Source organism: Hyla sarda, chromosome 9, assembly GCF_029499605.1.
Source record: "Hyla sarda isolate aHylSar1 chromosome 9, aHylSar1.hap1, whole genome shotgun sequence".
Classification (NCBI taxonomy): domain Eukaryota; kingdom Metazoa; phylum Chordata; class Amphibia; order Anura; family Hylidae; genus Hyla; species Hyla sarda.
This window is the reverse complement of record NC_079197.1, coordinates 71,003,171-71,017,942: the sequence shown is the minus strand read 5'-3', so window position 1 is coordinate 71,017,942 and position 14,772 is coordinate 71,003,171.

Genomic DNA, 14,772 nt, shown 5'->3' with positions numbered 1-14,772 from the left:
GATAATGGGGAGGTTGTCTCAGGCGATCAAGAGAAAGCGGAGCTACTGAATGGGTTCTTTAGTTCTGTATACACTATGGAAAAAGGAGCTGACATTGGCCAGGTCAGTGCTGGTAACACATCATGTAATGTACTGAACTGGCTTAATGTAGAGATGGTACAAGGTAAGTTAAGTGATATAAATGTAAGCAAATCCCGAGGGCCGGATGGACTACACCCAAGAGTTCTTAGAGAGGTAAGTTCAGTAATATCTGTACCCCTGTTCATGATATTTAGAGATTCTCTGGTGTCTGGTATTGTGCCAAGGGACTGGCGCAAGGCGAATGTGGTGCCAATCTTCAAAAAGGGCTCTAGGTCTTCCCCAGGAAACTATAGACCGGTAAGTTTAACGTGCATTGTGGGTAAATTGTTTGAAGGACTTATAAGGGATTACATACAGGAATACATAGGGGATAATTGTATTATAATTGATAGACAGCATGGGTTTACTAAGGATAGAAGTTGTCAAACCAATCTAATTTGCTTTTATGAAGAGGTGAGTAGAAGCCTTGACAGAGGAATGGCTGTGGATATAGTGTTTCTGGATTTTGCTAAAGCGTTTGATACTGTCCCTCATAGACGTCTGACAGGTAAGTTAAGGTCTTTGGAAATTTTAGTTTGTAACTGGATTGAACACTGGCTCATGGATCGTACCCAGAGAGTGGTGGTCAATGATTCATACTCTGATTGGTCCCCGGTTATTAGTGGTGTACCCCAAGGTTCAGTACTGGGCCCGCTGTTGTTTAATTTATTTATCAATGATATAGAGGATGGTATTAACAGCTCTGTTTCTATCTTTGCAGATGACACCAAGCTTTGTAGCACGGTACAGTCTATAGAGGATGTGCATAAGTTACAAGATGACTTGGATAGACTAAGTGTCTGGGCATCCACTTGGCAAATGAGGTTCAATGTGGATAAATGTAAAGTTATGCATCTGGGTACTAATAACCTGCATGCATTGTATGTCTTAGGGGGGATTAAACTGTCAGAGTCACTGGTAGAGAAGGATCTGGGTGTACTTGTAGATCACAGACTACAGAATAGCATGCAATGTCAGGCTGCTGCTTCCAAAGCCGGCAGGATATTGTCATGTATCAAAAGAGGCATGGACTCAAGGGACAGGGACATAATACTCCCCCTTTATAAAGCATTGGTACGGCCTCACCTGGAATATGCTGTTCAGTTTTGGTCGCCTGTTCATAAAAGGGACACTGCGGAGTTGGAAAGGGTGCAGAGACGCGCGCCTAAACTAATATGGGGCATGGAACATCTTAGCTATGAGGAGCGATTAAAGGAGTTACAATTGTTTAGTCTTGAGAAGAGACGTTTAAGGGGGGATATGATAAACGTATATAAGTATATTAATGGCCCATACAAAAAATATGGAGAAAAACTGTTCCAGGTTAAACCCCCCCAAAGGACGAGGGGGCACTCCCTCCGTCTGGAGAAGAAAAAGTTTAGTCTCAAGGGGCGACATGCCTTCTTTACCGTGAGGACTGTGAATTTATGGAACGGTCTACCTCAGGAACTGGTCACAGCAGGAACAATTAACAGCTTTAAAACAGGATTAGATAAATTCATGGAACAAAATAACATTAATGCTTATAAAGAAATATAAAATCCCATCCCTTCCCCAATATCGCGCCACACCCCTACCCTTTAATTCCCTGGTTGAACTTGATGGACATATGTCTTTTTTCGACCGTACTAACTATGTAACTTTGGTCCTGTCTGTTTCGTCTGGTTTGGTGGTGTCCTTTTTTGGGGTTTGATCCCTAATTTTGTTTGTGATCTCCTTTGCACCTCCGTTTTTATCCGGATTTACAGTGATTTGTTTGTGTTCTTTTCCCATCTTATTTTTAATTTCTGGTGCATTTCTCCTTTTTTCCATCTCTGGTTTGACCCCTCCTTTATTCCTGTATAGAGTGTTGCTGAAGTGCTTGCTGTTATATGCGGTTGCCATTGTTTGATGATTCCTGGGAGTCCCTTCTCTTTGTGTTGTTTTTTGGTTTGTTTTATTATTGTTTTTACCATTCTTCTCATCGGTGTGTTTTCCCCTCCTGGGGTAATTGTTAATCCAAGACCAGGGGTCCCATTGCGCATAATCCTGTCTATCTCTGTGTAGTTTTCCGGCCAGGTGACCCCCCCCGTGTAGTCTGAAAGATAAGTGAAAAAGAGGTGCGCTCCTAGTGAAGTACTGTTGGTAGAAAGGTTCGGGTGTGCAGGTTATTGCACCTTACCGTGTAGGGTTGTACTTTGAGTACAACACCTTGATGCGCATGTAGACTCGCTTATGGAGCGGTATGCTTCGCAAGTATTAAACCCATACATACATTGTTCTTTTAATAACCAGCTCTGTCTGTGAGTGGGCCTTGCAAAGTGTGGTATTGCTAAGAGAGTTATCATTCTGAAATATCTCTGCTGTATGGAGTGAATATCTGCTGTGCGGAGTGAATTATGAGTAAAGTTGCACATAAGGGATCACTGCTAGAATCTAAACAGTCTTCTGACCTTTAACTTTTTTTTTTCTCTTCAGTCTACCTCTAGGGGGAGGGGTAGTCACACACAGGTGCATAAATCTTAGCTTGGAACTCTGTGTGAGCGAGCTCTGTCTGTGAGTGGGCCTTGCAAAGAGTGGTATTGCTAAGAGAGTTATAATTCTGAAATATCTCTGCTGTATGGAGTGAATATCTGCTGTGCGGAGTGAATTGTGAGTAAAGTTGCAAGATCAAGGGGGACAACGGACAGCCCTGCCTGGTGCCATTGCAGATAGTAATAGGAGTAGAGGAGGGAGAGGGCAGTTTAAGAGAAGCAGTAGGGGATGAATAAAGACCCCGCAGCACAGTGAGAAAGCTAATGGTGATTCCAAATTTCTGGAGCGTAGCAAACATGAATGGCCAACCCAGCCTATTAAAAGCCTTTTCAGCATCTAGACTCAAAAGTAAGGCCTGTTCGGAACGTTTGTTGACCAGGTCAATGAGGTGGACCACACTTCTCGTATTGTCACCCCCCTGATGACAGGGAATAAAACCAACCTGGTCTTTATGGATAAGAGCAGGCAAGAAATTACAGAGGCATGTAGCCAACACCTTGGTGAACAATTGTAGGTCTGAGTTCAGCAGGGCAATAGGTCTATAGCTAGCGCAATCATGGGGGTCTTTATTCAGCTTCGGAATCAGCGTAATCAGAGAATGCAATAAAGTCTGCGGGATCCCCTCCCCCCATAAAGGAGTTGTACAGAGGGACAAGTTTAGGAAGAGGAGTAAGTCTTATAATACAGGTAGGTAAACCCATCAGGGCCCGGAGAGTGTCCCGGCGGAAGTGTCTTAAGGACCTCGGAGAGCTCTTCAGGAGTAATAGGAGCGTTCAAGATCTCCCTGTCAGATGCAGAGAGAACTGGAAGGCTACATCGAGATAGGAAAAAATCCAGAGCCTCAGCACGCTCCCCAGGGTCCAAAGGAAGCTGGGATGGGAGGGAGTAAAGTCTTGAGTAATTGTCATGAAAAAGGTGAGAGATAGAATCAGGATGATAATGTAGAGTCCCCACAGTGTCCCTCAGAGCGGAAGGGGTCTGGGCCGCAGCACGGTCACGCAAGCGTCTAGCTAGCATGGTGTGAGCCTTATTGCCCTTTTCATAAAACCGTTGCTTAGCATGAAGCAGTTGACGCTCCACTTTGTGGAGAGCCAAGTCCCCTAAGTGCGCCCGTGCAGCGACCAGACGCCTCAATATGGAAAGGGAAGGGGTAGTAAGTAGGAGAGCCTCCAGGGATGAAATCTGAGCCTTAGTTCCCGAGAGCGGATCAGCATAGACCTCTTCAGTCCAGCGCCCAATGCAATACAATGGTTTCTGATCATCGCTTTGTGAGCCTCCCACAGAACAGCCGGGGAAGACACAGAGCCCTCATTATCCGCAAAATAGTCCGTGATACAAGTCAGGATCGAGTCTCGGGAAGTAGGGCTCTTCAGTAAAGAATCATTAAGCCGCCAGTGGCAGCGTCGTAAAGAGGAAGTAAAAGGAGAAAAGGAGATAAGTACAGGACTATGATCAGACCAGGAGATAGGCTCCATAGAGGCAGATGAGAGCATACGCACCATCGGAAGGTTGACAAAAAAATTGTCTATACGCGTGTGGAGTTTATGGGGGTGCGAATAAAAAGAGAAGGATCGGTCTGATGGGTGGTTAATGCGCCAGAGGTCATAAAGCACAGCCGAACGCACCAGCTGCTGAAAAAGCATGGACAAGCGCACCTGGGCAGAGGGAGGCAAAGCATCGTTCAGGGAGTGTCGATCGGCAGCGGGGGAAAAGACTACATTAAAATCACCCCCTAACAACCAGGCTGAAGGAGGGTGTTTATGAAGACGTGCCAAAACCCTGCGAAGAAAGGGGATCTGCGCAGAGTTAGGGGCATAAACATTACAAAGGAGCATGGGCTTCCCCCCAAGTGATCCCTGGAGAATGACAAATCTACCCGATGGGTCTAAATAGGAGGAAGAAGCCTGGAAGGGGCAGGTCCTTAGGATCGCTACTCCCGTGACCTTCCTATCAGCAGAGGCAACAAACGCCTGGGGGTAAACATGGTGTATGAAATCAAAAGTGCCTGTCCTGTCAAGTGCGTCTCCTGAATATAAACATTATCAGCCCTAAGGGCCACCAGTTCCCGCTGCAGCAGACGCCGCTTAGTGGGGGTCTTAAGACCCCTCACATTCAGAGAGGCGCACTTAGCCATGAGAGGTCCAGGAAATGTAGAACAGGTGCAATACACAGTACTCACTCAACAAATCGGGCGGCATACAGGCCATTAGTTCTGAGATAGGAGACCACCACAGTTTGCCACTAGACCTGAAAGAAAAGAAAACAAGAAGAAAAAGAAACATACCACAGAAGAGGCCAACAAAACCATAAACAGTAGTAGCAGAGAGACAATAGACAAACGGACATAAGAGGAGAGAGACAAGGGGTAAACAATGCCAAAAACAAACCAATGGCACATAGGCCAAAGCAGAGACCAATACGGCAACAAAGAAGTATAGAAATAAAATAATCAATAACATCCCTACAGTATCCATGGCCCCAGAGGGGGAGGTGGAAGAACGCATCAGAGAGGACCTCCCGTAATACCAGAGTCCCCCTCAGAGGCAACGCTAAATGGCAGCCCTAAATAAAATACCCCATATTATCAACCCACACATAGGAGAAGTCAACAATGCATGCAAACATGGGTAGGCAATAAAACAGTATAACATGGCAAATGGGAGAGGAAAGAAAATCCCGCCAATCAACTGTAACATTCAGGGGCACCCCACATCAGAGTTCTCACGAAGGGTTCAAGTCCCGACCCAAAGGGCTAGAAGGAAAGGCCACTCCCCGTCTTCCAGAATGCCTCCCACGGACCGGCTGCCAAACTTGCGGTAAAGGGGGGGAGGAATAAGACCGCAGTCCTGAAGCCGTGGAGGTGGAACATCCAGAGTGGCACAGAAATCCGGTAGATCAGCAAAGGTGTGAAGTACAGCAGAATGTCCATCTCTCCTGGCTTGCAAGACAAATGGGAAGGACCATCTATATGGAGTCTGTGCAGAACGCAGAGTAGATAACAGGGGCTGTAATAATCACCTTTTACACAGCGTCCATCACAAGTCCTGGAAAAACTGGATAGGAGCACCATCAAAGTCAAAAGACTTCAGGGAGCGAGATTTAGCCATGATCCTCTCTTTCAGTTGGAAGTCCGCCACACAACAGACAACGTCCCGAGGAGGACCATTTGCAGGACGAGGGCGCAGAGCCCGATGGGCGCGGTCCAGTTTGATCTTGTGTGAGGAGGGTTCCCCCAGAATCATGTTAAAGATGGCCTCCAGGGTAACATGTAGATCCTCAACCTCAACCCCCACCCACGGATGTTGTTGCGCCGACCCCTATAATCCAGGTCTTCAACATCCGAATAGAGATCATTAAGGAAGTCAGTTTGAGAGAACATGGTATCCTGAATCTTCGCTATGTAGGACCTGGTAGAGTCATGCGCTCCCTCAAGATCATCAACCTTTTGTGAGACATGCTGGAGGTCTTGGCGCATCTGGGCACTTTCAGCGCGGCAAGCATCCTTTACCTCCTCAATAAGCACCTTGAAGTCCTCCTTAGAGGGGAGATGAGCGAGTAGCTGGCCAAAATCCATGGGAGGCAGAGCTATGGTGGGCAACCCGGAACACGCTACGTCCATATTCGGACCCTCAGCCCAGGCAGTGTCACTGACCCCCGGTCGGGGAGCACCCGGAGAGCCCAGCAGCGAGGGAGAGTCCCTCAGCAGTACCACCCCAGGGGGTTCCACAGCAGACTTATGGGTGGACATGTCCCTTCGAGGCTTAGGGGGAGCAACAGTGTGGTTATCAGGGGGTACTGAGGCCCAATCACACATCTCCGCAGGGGACAAATGCACAGCTGGAGACAAGGCAAGAGGGGACCCAGGAGCACTCGAAGGAGGGGGGCCCCCACTACAGCAGACCCCTTAATAAGAGAGGAGGGGTAAACAGGAGTCCCATCAGCAGGATGGGCAAGCAGAGCCCCGGTGGAGTAGAGTGGAGGACGGCCGTATACAGGGCTTTGGTGGCAGTGGGCTCAGGAGAGGGTGCCTCCAGCTGTTGCACCTTATGCGGCTGTATAGGGCTAGCCAGACAGAGGGGAGAGGAGGTACACACCGTTGTACCTGACTGTATTCCGGAATCCGGGTCCTGCTACAGCAGCAGGGGACTGGCGGGTAGGTCTTGCAGGGTGTCAGAGGCCATCCACTGCCGGACCGCTGCAAAGGTATGTTCCGTAATGGCCGCCGCTCCGACTGAGAGGGAGTGCAGGCCTCACACTGGAGTTGGAGATGCCGGAGGGAAGGCCGGGCTGAAGAATAAGTCCTGAGCAGGTACCTGGTGATTCCTCCAATCGCAATCTGAGCAGGTAATTCAGGAGCGGGCACCTTCCGGCGCTTGCGGGTACCCCTCAGCATGGGGTAGAAGACTTAGGGCAGCAAATGTAGATTAAAGGGGTATTCCAGGCCAAAACTTTTTTTATATATCAACTGGCTAAGGAAAGTTAAATAGATTTGTAAATTACTTCTATTAAAAAATCGTAATCCTTCCAATAGTTATTAGCTTCTGAAGTTGAGTTGTTGTTTTCTGTCTAAATGCTCTCTGATGACTCATGTTCCGGGAGCTGTGCAATTCCTATGGGGATATTCTCCCATCATGCACAGCTCCCGGGACGTGACATCATCATTGAGCAGTTAGACAGAAAACTTCAGAAGCTAATAACTATTGGAAGGATTAAGATTTTTTAATAGAAGTAATTTACAAATCTGTTTAACTTTCCGGAGCCAGTTTATATATATATATATAAAAAAAAAAGTTTTTGCCTGGAATACCCCTTTAACCCCTTGGGGACGGAGCTCATTATGACCCTAAGGACGGGAGCATTTTTTGCAAATCTGACCACTGTCACTTTAAGCATTAATAACTCTGGGATGATTTTACTTATAAATTTGATTCCGAGATTGTTTTTTCGTGACATATTCTACTTTATGTTAGTGGTAAATTTTCGTCGATACTTGCATCATTTCTTGGTGAAAAATTCAAAAATTTTATGAAAAATGTGAAAATTTAGCATTTTTCTAACTTTGAAGCTCTCTGCTTATAAGGAATATGGATATTCCAAATACATTATATATTGATTCACATATACAATATGTCTACTTTATGTTTGCATCATAAAATTGATGAGTTTTTACTTTTGGAAAACATCAGGGGGCTTCAAAGTTCAGCAGCAATTTTCCAATTTTTCGCAAAATTTTCAAAATCAGAATTTTTCAGGGACCAGTTCAGGTTTGAAGTGGATTTGAAGGGTCAGGTTAGAAATACCCCATAAATGACCCCATTATAGAAACCATATATATGTAGAAACAGACATAGACTGGGAATTGCACTTAAAAAGTTCTTTATCTCCAAATTTATCCATGTACAAAATAGCAGAGAGATATACAGAACATAATCACCCGGTGCTCAATAGACTGCTTAGAGGTTATTCCACTCGGTGTCTTCAGAACCTTCCATCCCAGACTTGCTGCTTGCTGGACGGTGTGTTCCTGGCCATGTGGACGCTAATTCTGAGGGGGTGTGGAAACGCTCGCTAGCATGCGAGCTGCTGGACGTTTCAGGAGTCTCCTCCCTTTCTCAACATGTTTCTCAAGATGGTGAGAAAGGGAGGAAACTCCTGAAACGTCCAGCAGCTCGCATGCTAGCGAGCGTTTCCACACCCCCTCAGAATTAGCGTCCACATGGTCAGGAACACACCGTCCAGCAAGCAGCAAGTCTGGGATGGAAGGTTCTGAAGACACAGAGTGGAATAACCTCTGAGCAGTCTATTGAGCACCGGGTGATTATGTTCTGTATATCTCTCTGCTATTTTGTACATGGATAAATTTGGAGATAAAGAACTTTTTAAGTGCAATTCCCAGTCTATGTCTGTTTCTACATATATATGGTTTACTGCACTCAGGAGACGGAGCCCTGAGATTAGACATAGGGAAGCCACCCATTACGTGCACACCTGTGGTCTGATTATGTTGAGAAGTTGATGCCCATTATAAAAACTGCACCCCTCAAAGTATTCAAAATGACATTCAGTAAGTGTGTTAACTCTTAGGGTGTTTCACAGGAATAGCAGCAAAGTGAAGGAGAAAATTCAAAATCTTCATTTTTTACACTGGCATGTTCTTGTAGACCCAGTTTTTGAATTTTTACAAGGGGTAAAAGGAAAAAAATCCTCTCAAAATTTGTAACCCAATTTCTCTTGAGTAAGAAAATACCTCATATGTGTATGTCAAGTGTTCGGCGGGTGCACTAGAGGGCTCAGAAGCGAAGGAGCAACAATGGGATTTAGGAGAGTGAGTTTTTCTGAAATGGTTTTTGGGGGGCATTTTGGGGGGGCCCATTTAGGAAACCCCTATGGTGCCAGGACAGCAAAACCCCCCACATCGCACACTATTATGGAAACAACACCCCTCAAGGAACGTAACAAGGGATACGGCGAGCCTTAACACCCCACAGGTGTTTGACAACTTTTTGTTAAAGTCGGATGTGTAAATGAAAAAAAAAAATTCCATTAAAATGCTGGTTTTTCCCCAAATTTTACTTTTTTACAAAGGGTAATAGGAGAAAATGCCCCCCAAAATTTGTAACCCCATTTCTTCTGAGTATAGAAATACCCCATGTTTGGACGTCAAGTGCACTGCGAGCGAACTACAATGCTCAGAAGAGAAGGAGCGCCATTGAGCTTTTAGAGATATCATTTGTTTGGAATGGAAGTCGGGGGCCATGTGCATTTACAAAGCCCCCCCGTGGTGCCAGAACAGTGGACCCCACCACATGTGACCCCATTTTGGAAACTACACCCCTCACGGAATGTAATAAGGGGTACAGTGAGCATTTACACCCTACTGGCGTTTGACAGATCTTTGGAACAGTGGGCTGTGCAAACAAAAAAATTACATTTTTCATTTTCACGGACCACTGTTCCAAAAATCTGTCAGACACTTGTGGGGCGTAAATGCTCACTGTACCCCTGGTTACATTCCGTGAGGGGTGTAGTTTCCAAAATGGGATCACATGTGGGTATTTATTTTTTGGGGTTTATGTCAGAACCGCTGTAAAATCAGCCACCCCTGTGCAAATCACCAATTTCGGCCTCAAATGTACATAGTGCGCTCTCACTCCTGAGCCTTGTTGTGCGCCCGCAGAGCATTTTACCCCTACATATGGGGTATTTCCGTACTCAGAAGAAATTGCGGTACAAACTTTGGGGGTCTTTTTTTTCCTTTTACCTCTTGTGAAAATAAAAAGTAAAGGGCAACACCAACATGTTAGTGTAATTATTTTTTTTTTTTTTTACACTAACAGGCTGGTGTAGACCCCATCTTTTTTTTTCATAAGGAGTAAAAGGAGAAAAAGACCCCCAAAATTTGTAGTGTAATTTCTCCTGAGTACAGAGATACCCCATATGTGTCCCTAAACTGTTTCCTTGAAATACGACAGGGCTCTGTAGGGAGAGAGCGCCATGCGCATTTGAGGACTAAATTAGAGATTGCATAGGGGTGGACATAGGGGTATTCTACGCCAGTGATTCCCAAACAGGGTGCCTCCAGCTGTTGCTAAACTCCCAGCATGCCTGGACAGTCAGTGGCTGTCCGGAAATGCTGGGAGTTGTTGTTTTGCAACAGCTTGGGGCTCCGTTTTGGAAACACTGCCGTACAATACGTTTTTCCTTTTTATTGGGGGGGGACAGTGTAAGGGGGTGTATATGTAGTGTTTTACTCTTTATAAGGTGTTAGTGTAGTGTAGTGTTTTTAGGGTACAGTCACACTGGCGGGTTACGGTGAGTTTCCCGCTAGGAATTTGCGTTGCGGCGAAAAATTTGCCGCAGCTCATACTTGAAGCAGGAAACTTGCTGTAAACCCGCCCGTGTGAATGTACCCTGTACGTTCACATGGGGGGGGGGCAAACCTCCAGCTGGTTCGAAACTACAACTCCCAACAAGGTACTGACAGACCGTGCATGCTGGGAGTTGTAGTTTTGCAACAGCTGGAGGCACACTGGTTGGAAAACCTTCAGTTAGGTTCTGTTACCTAACTCAGTATTTTCTAACCAGTGAGCCTCCAGCTGTTGCAAAACTACAACTCCCAGTATGCACGGTCTGTGAGTACATGCTGGGAGTTTTAGTTTTGCAACAGCTGGAGGCACACTGGTTAGAAAACCTTCAGTTAGATTCTGTTACCTAACTCAGTATTTTCCAACCAGTGTGCCTCCAGCTGTTGCAAAACTACAACTCCCAGCATGCACGGTCTGTCAGTACATGCTGGGAGTTGTAGTTTTGCAACAGCTGGAGGCATACTGGTTGGAAAACCTTCAGTTAGGTTCTGTTACCTAACTCAGTATTTTCCAACCAGTGTGCCTCCAGCTGTTGCAAAACTACAATTACCAGCATGTACTGATCACAGAAGGGAATGCTGGGAGATGTAGTTATGCAACAGCTGGAGGTACACAACTACAACTCCCAGCATGCCGAGACAGCTGTTTTCTGTGTGGGCATGCTGGAATTTGTAGTTTTGCAACATCTGGAGTGCTTCAATTTAGAGACCACTGAACAGTGATCTCCTAACTGAGGACCTCCAGATGTTGCAAAACTACAACTCCCAGCATGCCCAGACAGCAAACAGCTGTGTGGGCATGCTAGGAGTTGTAGTTTTGCAAGATCTAGAGGGCAGTATAGAGATCACTGTGCAGTGGTCTCTAAACTGCAGACCTCCAGCTGTTGCAAAACTTCAAATTCCAGCATGCCCACACAGTAAACAGCTGTCTGGGCATGCTGGGAGTTGTAGTTTTGCAACATCTGGAGGGCTACAGTCTAGAAACCACTATAGTGGTCTCAGACTGTAGCCCTCTAGATGTTGCTAGGCAAATACTCACCGGCTTCCGTCGCATCCAAGGAGCTGTCCTCATCTGCCGCACGCCGCCCGCCGCCCGCCGTTGCTCCGCTGCCTCCGGACGGGTAAGTGGACTCCGGCGCCGCTCCTCTTGGTTTTCCCCGTCCTGCCCCGCCTATTGTGGGTGGGCAGGACGGGGAAAACTAAAGTAACCCCCCCCCCCCCCCGCCCCAGATCTGCTATTGGTGGTCGCGTCTAGACCACCAATAGCAGGGATAGGAGGGGTGGCACCCGTGCCACCTCACTCCTATCGCTTTAGGGGGATCGTGGGTGTCTTAGACACCCGCGATCCCCCTTCTATGCCGGGTCACCGGGTCACCATAGACCCGTAATGACCCGTAATCGGCGCAAATCGCAGTTGTGAATTCACTAGAGATTTGCGCCAATCGCCGACATGGGGGGTCCAATGACCCCCTTGGGCATTTGCACGGGGTGCCTGCTGATGGATATCAGCAGTCACCCCAGCATGGTCCCCGCCCGGCGCGCGGCGGGGACTGAAATTCCCATGGGCGTATGGATACGCCCTTCGTCTTTAACCTCTTCAGGACATAGGGCGTATCCATACGCCCGTGGGAATTCTGGCCCCCACTGCTAGCCGGTTGGGGACCGGAGCCGGATGCCTGCTGAAATCGTTCAGCAGGCATCCCGGCATATCGCCCAGGGGGGTCATTATGTCCCCCCATGTCGGCGATCGCCGCAGATCGCTGGACAATTCAGTCCAGCGATCTGCGGCGATTCCGGGTCAATCGGGTCTCCAGTGACCCGGTGACTCGGAATTACTGGCTGTTCGGGGCCGTCTCTGACGGCCCCGAACAGCCAGAGCCTGCAGGGGTGAGGTGGGACTGGTGCCACCTCACGATCGCCCTGATTCGTCGGCCGGATTACCGTCCGACCAATCAGGGCGCCTGCTGCGGGTGTCACTCCCGCACCCGCTCCGCCCCTCTTCTGGAGGACGTGAGCGGGTGCGGGACGTGCACCCCGGGTGCTGGGGACCCCGATCCCCGGTGCCCCTGTTGGGATCGGGGCCCCAGGAGCAGCTGCGGCGGCGGAGACGACGAGGGACTGACCTGTGCGGCTGGATCGTTGGAGGTGAGTGACAGCCTCCTGCTGTTGCTTAGCAACAGCTCCCAGCATGCAAAAAGGGCATGCTGGGAGCTGTAGTTATGCAACAGCAGGAGGCAGACCACCACAACTCCCAGCATTCCCTTATGGGCATGCTGGGACTTATGGTTTTGCAACAGCTGGAGGCACATTCTTTCTATGGAAAAGTGTACCTTCAGCTGTTGTATAACTACAACTCCCAGCTTGCACAAACAGCTAAAGTGCATGCTGGGAGTTGTAGTGGTGCATCTGCTGGTTGCATAACTACAACTCCCAGCATGCCCGTTGGCTGTCGGTGACTGCTGAGAGTTGTAGTTTTGCAACAGCTGAAGGCACACTGGTTGTGAAACTCAGAGTTTTTTTTTACCTAACTCAGTGTTTTACGACCGGTGTGCCTCCAGCTGTTGCAAACTACAACTCTCAGCAGTCACCGTACACCATGCACCGTACATGCTGGGAGTTGTAGTTTTGCAACAGCTGGAGGCACACTGGTTGTGAAACTCTGAGTTAGGTCACAAACTCAGTGATACATAACCAGTGTGCCTACAGCTGTTGCAAAACTGCAACTCTCAGCAGTCACCGACAGCCAACGGGCATGCTGGGAGTTGTAGTTATGCAACAGCTGGATGTCCCCCCCAATGTGAACGTACAGGGTACACTCACATGGGCGGAGGATTACAGTAAGTATCTGGCTGCAAGTTTGAGCTGCCGCAAACTTTCTGCTGCAGCTCAAATTGCCAGCGAGAAACTACTGTGAACCCCCGTCCGTGTGACTGTGCCCTAAAAACACTATACTACACTAACACAAAAAATAAAATAAAAAGTAAAAAACACTACGTATACACATACCCCTACACAGCCCCCCTCCCCTCCCCAATAAAAATGAAAAACGTCTGGTACGCCACTGTTTCCAGAACGGAGCCTCCAGCTGTTGCAAAACAACTCCCAGTATTGTCGGACAGCCGTTGACTGTCCAGGCATGCTGGGAGTTTTGCAACAGCTGGAGGCACCCTGTTTGGGAATCACTGGCGTAGAATACCCCTATGTCCACCCCTATGCAATCCCTAATTTAGGCCTCAAATGCGCATGGCGCTCTCACTTTGGAGCCCTGTCGTATTTCAAGGCAACAGTTTAGGGCCACATATGGGGTATCGCCGTACTCGGGAGAAATTGTGTTACAAATTTTGGGGGGTATTTTCTGCTTTTACCCTTTTTAAAAATGTAAAATTTTTGGGAAAACAAGCATTTTAGGTAAAAAAAAAATATTTTTTTTACATACGCAAAAGTCGTGAAACACCTGTGGGGTATAAAGGTTCACTTAACCCCTTGTTACGTTCCCCGAGGGGTCTAGTTTCCAAAATGGTATGCCATGTGGGTTTTTTTTTTCTGTCCTGGCACCATAGGGGCTTCCTAAATGCGGCATGCCCCCAGAGAAAAATTTGCGTTCAAAAAGCCAAATGTGACTCCTTCTCTTCCGAGACCTGTAGTGCGCCAGCAGAGCACTTTTCACCCCCATATGGGGTGTTTTCTGAATCGGGAGAAATTGGGCTTCAAATTTTTAGGGGTATTTTCTGCTATTACCCTTTTTAAAAATAAAAAATTTTTGGGAAAACAAGCATTTTAGGTAAAAAATTTTTTTTTTTTTTACATTTGCAAAAGTCGTGAAACACCTGTGGGGTATTAAGGTTCACTTTATCCCATGTTACAATCCCCGAGGGGTCTAGTTTCCAAAATGGTATGCCATGTGGTTTTTTTTTGCTGTTCTGGCACCATAAGGGCTTCCTAAAGGTAACATGCCCCCCAAAAACCATTTCAGAAAAACGTACTCTCCAAAATCCCCTTGTCGCTCCTTCCCTTCTGAGCCCTCTACTGCGCCCGCCGAACACTTTACATAGACATATGAGGTATGTCCTTACTCGAGAGAAATTGGGCTACAAATACAAGTAAAAATTTTGTCCTTTTACCCCTTGTAAAAATTCAAAAATTGGGTCTGCAAGAACATGTGAGTGTAAAAAATGAAGATTGTGAATTTTCTCCTTCACTTTGCTTCTATTCCTGTGAAACACCTAAAGGGTTAAAACGCTGATTGAATGTCATTTTGAATACTTTGGGGGGTG